The sequence below is a fragment of the Lolium perenne genome, chromosome 3, assembly GCF_019359855.2.
Source record: "Lolium perenne isolate Kyuss_39 chromosome 3, Kyuss_2.0, whole genome shotgun sequence".
In the NCBI taxonomy this organism is placed as follows: Eukaryota; Viridiplantae; Streptophyta; class Magnoliopsida; order Poales; family Poaceae; genus Lolium; species Lolium perenne.
Window position 1 is genome coordinate 65,852,003 of NC_067246.2, and position 8,750 is coordinate 65,860,752.

Below are 8,750 nucleotides of genomic sequence, written 5' to 3' on the forward strand. Positions count from 1 at the left end.
ACACGTGCATGTACGTACCAGACTGCAACAACTTGGCGGGCACGAACCAGATTACAGCAGGAGGAATTTCTGGAGCAGCAGGAGGGATTTCTGGAGTAGACGCCGATAAACAGGCGTGGCTAGCTAAATATGCCACCGCAACGAATCAGCAAAGTTCAGCCCCTGCAACTCCTACAGTGGACCAAATTAGTGCAATCTTGAGAGATCAGTTCGGCATGGTGCCGAAAAGGAGGGCAATCGGCTATTCCAAGCCGTACCCCAACGAGTATGATTTGATTCCACTGCCGCCCAAGTATCGGCTCCCTGAGTTCTCAAAGTTTAGTGGCTCAGAAGGCTCTAGTTCAATTGAGCATGTGAGCCGATATTTGGCACAGTTGGGCATGATCTCAGCATCAGACCAGCTACGCGTAAGGTTTTTTGCGCAGTCTCTCACAGGATCGGCTTTTGGATGGTACACCTCGCTCCCACCAGATTCAATCCGGACGTGGAAGCAGATGGAAGAGCAGTTCCACATGCAATATCACTCAGAAGCTTCCGAGGCTGGCATTGCCGATCTGGCACAAGTGCGACAGAGGCGCGGAGAAACAGTGTCAGAATACATTCAGCGCTTCAGGAATGTGAGGAACCGATGTTATTCGGCTCATTTGAATGAGAAAGAAGCAGTCGATCTGCCAGTGTGGGGTCTCGCGTCGCCGATCAAGGACATGGCTTCCCAAGCGGAATACACTTCACTGGCGCATATGGTTCAGAAACTTTCATTGTATGAACAACGCCACCCAGAATTGTACCAGGACAAATTCAAACGCTCGGTAAGCCTAGTTGAGACAGAAGAGGATGAAGACTCTGCAGGAGACCAGGAAGTAGCCGTGGCTGAATGGGCTCGGGGGGCAAACCCCGTGTCCTGCAAATGGGTTAAACCACAAGGTCCTGCAAAAGGGTTTGACTTCGACGTGAGCAAAGCTGAGCAGATTTTCGATCTTTTGCTTAAGGAGAAGCAGCTGAAGTTACCCGAAGGCCATAGAATCCCTACGGCGCAAGAGATGAACGGAAGGCCATACTGCAAGTGGCATCACTCGTTCACCCATACCACCAGCGACTGCAAAGTGTTGCATCAGCAGATCCAAATGGCAATCGAACAAGGCCGTCTGATTTTCAGCCAGTATGCCATGAAAGTGGATACGCAACCGTTTCCTGCCGTTAACATGGTGGAATGCAATCACCCCGTGAGGCGCCAGCCAGATTTCTCGTTCAGTATTAACATGGCAGGGCCTGTATACCACCCTGGCAAGGACAAAGAAGAAAGCAGTCGTTCTCGTGGTAAGGAAAAGGAGGAGGCCGGTCCACGTGACCGGCCCCGATATGACGAAAGACGGTACGTCACCGAGGAACCAGTGAGAAGTGTGCGGAACCAATGACCACTCTCCGAGCACCTTCTTAACAAATATGAGCGTCAGTATGACCAACGCCGGCGGTATGACACAGCCGACGAAATGGATCGTCGGCCTAACGTAAACGATAGAAAGTATCGTCGGTATGATAGAGACGACGAAGGATATGAGCGCCGCGCTAAGGGAAGGTCAAGGGAGCAAGAAGACATGGACCGACACTGGGATTGTCCTTTCTTTAAACATTGCTGGGACTCAGGAATGAGCCGATTGCCTACAATCGAAAGTTGCCCAGAATGTAGACCGAAGAAGAAGGATGCAGGAGACGTGTCAGTGTTCAAACGTCTAGGGCCTCTCCCATCTCGGAACAAACAAGCTGAGTCCTCTCGGGTGGAAGATCTCGAGGAGTTAGAAGATGAAGAATAAGAAGAAGATAGATACCACCGGCCAAGGTGGTGCCCTGATGGACTCAGTCACTCTCAAAAGCGCAGGGTTCAGCGGCTACGTAGCTTGGAGGAAGCCGAGAGGTTATACCTGCACACGTTGAGGAAGGCGCGACCCGATCTGGCCACGAAAATTCAGCAAACTTTGGACGAGGAGGGTCGTCCACAGAAGAAAGAGTGGCGCCCCAAACCAAAGAAAGCCGATGATCAGGCATCGGCTGGCACAAACATGGTGTTCATACTTCCGTCGGAGTTTTGTGCTCCAAGACCAGAAGAGGCATCTGTAGCACAGCTTGACTGCGGCCCACGGCCAGTTGTCTTTGAAAAGCCACGAGAAAAGAGCTACAGACATCTGAAGGCCCTGTACTTAAGGGGTTATATCAACGGGCAGCCTGTCAACAAGATGTTGGTCGACACGGGAGCGGCAGTCAACATAATGCCATACTCCATGCTACGTCGCCTGGGACGCTCTAGCGCGGATCTGATCAAAACCAACGTCACACTGAGCGACTTCAATGACCAAGCATCAGAAGCGCAAGGCGTTCTGAACGTGGATCTAACCGTAGGCTGAAAAACCATCCCGACGTCATTCTTCATCATCGACAGCAAAAGCACCTACGCTGTCCTGCTAGGGAGGGATTGGATTCACGCCAACTGCTGCATTCCGTCCACAATGCACCAATGCTTGATACAGTGGGATGGAGACGAAGTGGAGATCGTCCATGCAGATGACTCAGCCGAAATCTCAACGGCTGGCATGAGCATTTGGGAAGCAGAAGACCAAGAGCCACTCTCTGGAGTCAGTCTGGACGGCTGTGAGCGCATCGAAGTGTCAAAAAACGGGGTGAGGATGGTCTTATCCACCGGCCTGACATTGTAGCAAGAGTAAAGTCTATGCACGTACGTGACAAGGCCGATCCCTGTGATCGGCCCCAAAAAATAAGAAGTAATGATCTCAACTCAAGCATATCACGTAGATATAGTAGAGCACGAATAAGATGTAAACCTTCATTGAGCAATGCAATCAAAATGGGGGCCGATTCCAGCAATCGGCCCATATTATCTTCGCCATACGTTTTGCCTGTGTTTACCATCGATCTTGCAGGCGATGGAAAGCTAGGGTATGGGTTTACATCGGCTGATGAGCTACAAGAGGTTGACATTGGTCCTGGGGATAAGCCACGACCAACTTTTATCAGCAAAAAGTTAGATCCGCATTTGAGGAGCCTGATGATAGCTCTGTTGAAAGAATACCCAGATTGCTTTGCATGGGATTACACAGAGATGCCTGGGTTAGACAGGAGCATAATTGAGCATCGGCTCCCTCTCAAGAAAGGATTTCGGCCGTTTCAGCAACGAGCACGTCAGATGAAGGCCGAAATTCTTGAAGAAGTTAAGAAAGAGATCGAGAAAATGTTAGCCGCCGGGTTCATCAGGCCATGCAGGTATGCTGAATGGATTTCTAGTATCGTACCTGTAGAGAAAAAGGACGGCCGATGGCGTGTCGCCATAGATTTTCGAGATCTCAACAGAGCTACTCCAAAGGATGAATATCCAATGCCTGTGGCAGAGACATTGATCAATGCAGCTGCTGGTCATAAGGTGTTAAGTTTCATGGATGGCAATGCCAGCTACAACCAAATTTTCATGGCTCCAGAAGATATACACAAGACTGCATTCAGAGTACCAGGATCAGTGGGCTTGTTTGAATATGTGGTCATGAATTTTGGACTGAAGAATGCCGGTGCAACATACCAAAGAGCCATGAATTACATCTTCCATGATCTGATCGGCAAGTTGGTGGAAATTTACATCGATGACGTGGTGGTCAAGTCTGTCTCCATGGAAGGACACTTGGATGATTTGCGACGCATCCTGGACCGAACTAGAAAATTCGGGCTAAGAATGAATCCAAAGAAGTGTGCTTTTGGTGTGACGGCCGGTCAGTTCTTGGGTTTTTTGGTTCATGAACGTGGAATTGAGATCGGCCTGAAAAGTCAGGAGGCAGTACGAACCATGCAGCCACCTACCACGAAGAAAGAACTCCAATGTCTCAACGGCAAAATCAACTTCGTCCGACGGTTCATCTCCAATCTGTCAGGACGAATCGAGCCATTCATGGCATTGGTGAAAATCAAATCTGATGACGAGTTTCACTGGGGGCAGAGCAGCAGTGGGCGTTCGACGAGATTAAACAGTATCTAATGACGCCGCCTGTGTTAGTTCCACCTCAGCAAGATAGACCATTCTATATTTACTTATCAGTGGCTGACACTTCCATCACTTCAGTGGTGGTGCAACTTTATGATGGTCTGGAGAGGGTGGCTTTCTACCTCAGCAGAAGGATGTTGGATGCAGAGACAAGGTACCCTGAGATCGAGAAGTTGTGCCTCTGCCTATTTTTCACCTGCACCAAGCTTCGTCACATCTTTCTGTCAGCAGAAATTGTCATCATATGCAAGTCAGACGTCATCAAACATATGTTGTCGGCCCCTGTGTTGAAAGGCCGACTCGGTAAATGGATGTTTGCATTGTCAGAGTTTGATCTCCGGTATCAGCCTGCAAAGGCAGTCAAGGGACAAGCGTTGGCCGATCTGATTACTGAACGAATCAACACTGACATAGCAGCACTATTTGTACGTGCGTGGGCCATGTTCTTCGATGGATCGGCTTGTGATGATGGTTGTGGCATCGGCATTCTACTCGTGTCGCCTCGGGGGGCAACATATTCCTTCTCCATCAGGTTATCTACCCCTTGCACCAATAATGTCGCTGAGTATGAGGCAATACGCAAGGGAATGGAGTTGCTTTTGGAAGCCGGGGCAGAAGCGGTGGAACTTTTTGGAGATTCAAAATTAGTGATTTCCCAGCTCACGGAGGAATATAAGTGCGAGAGTGAGTCACTCTTCCCGTTATGGATGCAATGCCGTGAGCTGATGGCACAATTTAGGTACATAAATTTTAATTGGATCCCAAGGTAACAAAATACCGAGGCCAATGATCTTGCACACACTACAAGGAAAAGGCCTACCGCCGGCGAACCTAAAAGGCCCATTGCCGGCGCACCAAGAGCCCGCCGGTGCGAACGGGCCGGTGATAACTGGCCATTGCCGGCGCACCAGGCTGTTCGCCGGCGATAGTATGGATACTGCCGGCGCGCCATCGATGATTCGCCGGCAAAGGACACGTTCCACCAGCGCGCCAGCAGCTGTGCCGGCAGTAGTGCGTCGAGTAATGGCGCATGCCTCATGCGCCGGCAGTAGGTCATTTAGGTGCGCCAGCAATAAATTCGAAAATTCTTTTTTCAGCTTTTTTCCAGCATATTAGAATACATATTTGACAGCAGTATATATTTACAACACAGTTCATATTTATACAGCAGAACATGCAATATGAGAAGCACATAGAGAGCCAAGTCTCATTTCGGTATCAATACACAAATACGCTAGTCTCGTTTTGGAATGGTGATTCTTACAACATGTGCATATGCAACACCAAAGGACTAAGTTTCACAAAGTTAGAAGTCTCGGTAGTCGTCACAAGTGTCGTCATACACCTCACAATGTAGCTCCTAACCTAAACTACAATCACATAGAACATGAACAACATGGTCACGATGACCATCATCACGAAGGCCATGGTCTTCATCCGGTTCCTCCTCATGTCCCTCATCTCTCCCGCTAGATAACGGGCGTATCTTCCTTCCGCCTCCACCCTAGTGGGGTATCCCTTGTAGCTGTTGCCGCTGAAGCGGTGCACCTGTCTCCGACAGTCCTCCCAGTCGTCGTAGACTCCAGGAACCCTCCCCTTATACACGACATATATCGTCGGCATCTCCATGCACAAGACAAGTAAAACGTTAGTACCAATGCAATGAACAAGTGCCAACTCAAATAAGAGACAAGTAGTATGAACTAAATAGCATGTGCCTCATACTTTGTTGGTCGAAATAAATAATAACATACAGGGATGGGGTCAGCGAGGCTAGGTAGGATGCACAATAGATTGATATTTGTGGCCATCACACCAAGCCTCACTGGCCCCACCCCGGAGTGTACAAGTGACCAAACATTTTAATCATTGGCCAATGCAATTAAGAAGTGCGAACTCAAATAAAAGACAAGTACGTAGTACGAATTAAATAGCGTGCCTCATACTTTGTCGGTCGAAACACATATTAACATCCAGGGATGGAGTCAGTGAGGCTAGGTAGGATGCACAATAGATTGATACTTGTGGCCATCGCACCAAGGCTCACTGGCTCCACCCCCGAGTGTACGAGTGACTGAACATTCTAATCATCGGCGAACTCCAAATACGAGGCAAGTAGGGGTCGAGTAAATGCAAATAATTATTAAGGTATCTACGCCATAATCTTGAAATATATAGCAAAGTAAATGAAACTATAGACACATGTTCACATGCACATCCATACAACTAAATAAAAGCAACAAGTCGATTCTATGGGAATATGTAGCAATTATTACAGTACGGAAGTTCAAAGACATATCGTTCAAGCTTTAGCAGTAGTGTTCCCGTCGTAGGATCAGGTTGTACGCCTAGGGGGGAATGGACGGCAGCCCTCAAGCGTGTTGAACGGCCTCTCATCACGCGACATCTCCAAGCGGAGTTCTATCTCGTCATTAGGTGGTAGACCGTAGCCGTAGAAGAACTCGCCAGACCTAGTGTTGACATCCTGCACGATTACCGTGCAAATGAACTGCTGGATGCGACCCCAGTTCTTCCTAATCTCTCTATCATGGGCATCCGCCATGTTTGCAAACCTGTTTACGAGACTCTCTCGGCAGCAACATGTCATCTGCGTACTTTATGTAAACCTGCAACCGAAGGATCGAGAAACACGCGTCCATCCCATTGTCTTCCTTCGATCGCTCGAGGCAGGGAAGTTGGTTGTGTGGGTTAAGACCAAGCCTCCTCGGGATTTCCTCTCTACTTTGAGGGGGCCTGCCTTGTTGGCGAAGCCGGTGAGAGCATCATTGAGAAGGGCCCTGATGTGGGAGTAGTCTTTCTTCTTGTCCCTGCCCGAGTCGAGATAGACTGCATGCGAGTGTTGCGGGTGCACGACGATGAGAGTGCAGAACTTGTCTCTGCGGAAAACACACGGATTAACCTTTGGAAATGCAAATGGAGATATACGATAGAATGGTGATGGGGACTAGCGAGTGATTACTTACTCGGGGAAGTAAGGGATGAGAATGGCGCCCTTCTTAATGTTCGCCAGCATGAAATCCTCGACCTGCTTGGTGGCAATCGCCCGATCCCCAGGGTTGCAGATGATGCTCTCCCGCATATAGAAGGGGTCCATTATCGCGATGGTCGGCGTCCCCTCCTTAACGATCTGGGAAGACAAGCTAAGAGCAACTAGGCGAACCACACTAAAGTGGAGCATTTGCATGCGAAAGATGCTGAAGATGTCATTGAACCGGATGAAGCACAAGTCCGCGGGGTACTTCTCGACGAAGTTCATGCCAGTTGGCACCTTCGCCACGAAGAGAGGGTAACTAGGTTCTTTTGATTTGAGAAGCTGCTTCTCCAAATACTGGACTTGGTTATGCAAGCTCGCCATATCCCCGGTGAGTAACCTGAGGACATGCTCCGGCAGCATCGGTTCACCCAAGTGATGCAGAGGTCGCCAATTGTTTGGCAACTTGTCAAGGAGTGCCACCTTGTCCTTGTCTTTGGCCGCCGCCTTGTCTTTGGCGTCCTTCTTAGCTGGCCTCTTCCTCTTCTTGGGTTGTAGTGCTGGACCATCCATCGCCGTAGTGGCCGTAGCACGGAGTGTGTTTGGGCTCAGCATCTTTTTGACGGCGGCGGCGGCGACCTCATCAGGATTTTCCTCCTCATCCGTTTCTTGAGAATCGAACAGCTTCTTGGAGCACCCATATTTCGAGGCCAGCGCATCCTCATGGACAACTTGTGAAGACGTAGGAATATCCCATTGGAAGTCGTCACGTTCGTATTCCTCGGCCTCTGGCGCCGCTGGCTGTTGTGGTGGGGCGCTGACCACCGGCGCAGCTGGCCGTTGTGGTGGGGCACTGACCTCTGGCGCAGCTGGCCGTTGTGGTGGGGCGATGACCACCGGCGCCGCTGGCTGTCGTGGAGGGACGCTGACCTGTGGCGCCGCAGGGTACTTGTCTTTGCTTGTCGTCGACCCCGAGTAGGTGTTGATCCTAATTAGGGTCTTCGGCCATAGCAGTTCCCAACCCTTCAGTGAGGCCAGATTCAACGGGCTATCGTCATCGGCACCATGCGGTTGATTAGGAGGAAACAAATCCTCATAGCCCGGTAACGCCCGATCCACTTCAACCCGGTAAACGTCATCCTCCATATCTCGTGTGTGCCACTTCTTATCCAGGGGCCGAAGGATGGACCCCCTCGCGACGTCTTTGAGTTCGCCGTTTACTCTCATCAGGAAGGTGCATGGCGTTGAGAGCGCCTGCGAGAACATGTGTATGGCGTTAGAGAGAGGGCAAGGATGACGAAACTAATATATTAACTTGATGTACACATGGGTTAATTACCGTGAGGGCGTTGAGCTCGGCTAATGTCGACGGGCCGGCACATGCGGCGGCGGGCGTGCAAGTGACGGAGGGGCTGCTACCCGGCATGGACGGTGAATCCCTAGCACCAGCGACATTGCCGGCGGCCGGAGGAGTCTCCATTATAACATTGTCATTGCCGGCGGACGGCGGCGCCATCGAGTTGCTGCCGTCGAAGCTAACCACTTGCATTTTCGGGGGGGGGGGCCTTGTTTGCCACCCTCATACCACGCGTGTAGAGCGTTGAAATCTGCTTGGACTGAAGCGGCGACTTCAGCTTTGACTTCAGGTACGAGCGTAGCTTTGAGTTGCGGTACCAGTTGCGGTACCAAACCAGCTTGGACTTGGGCTAGGATTGACTC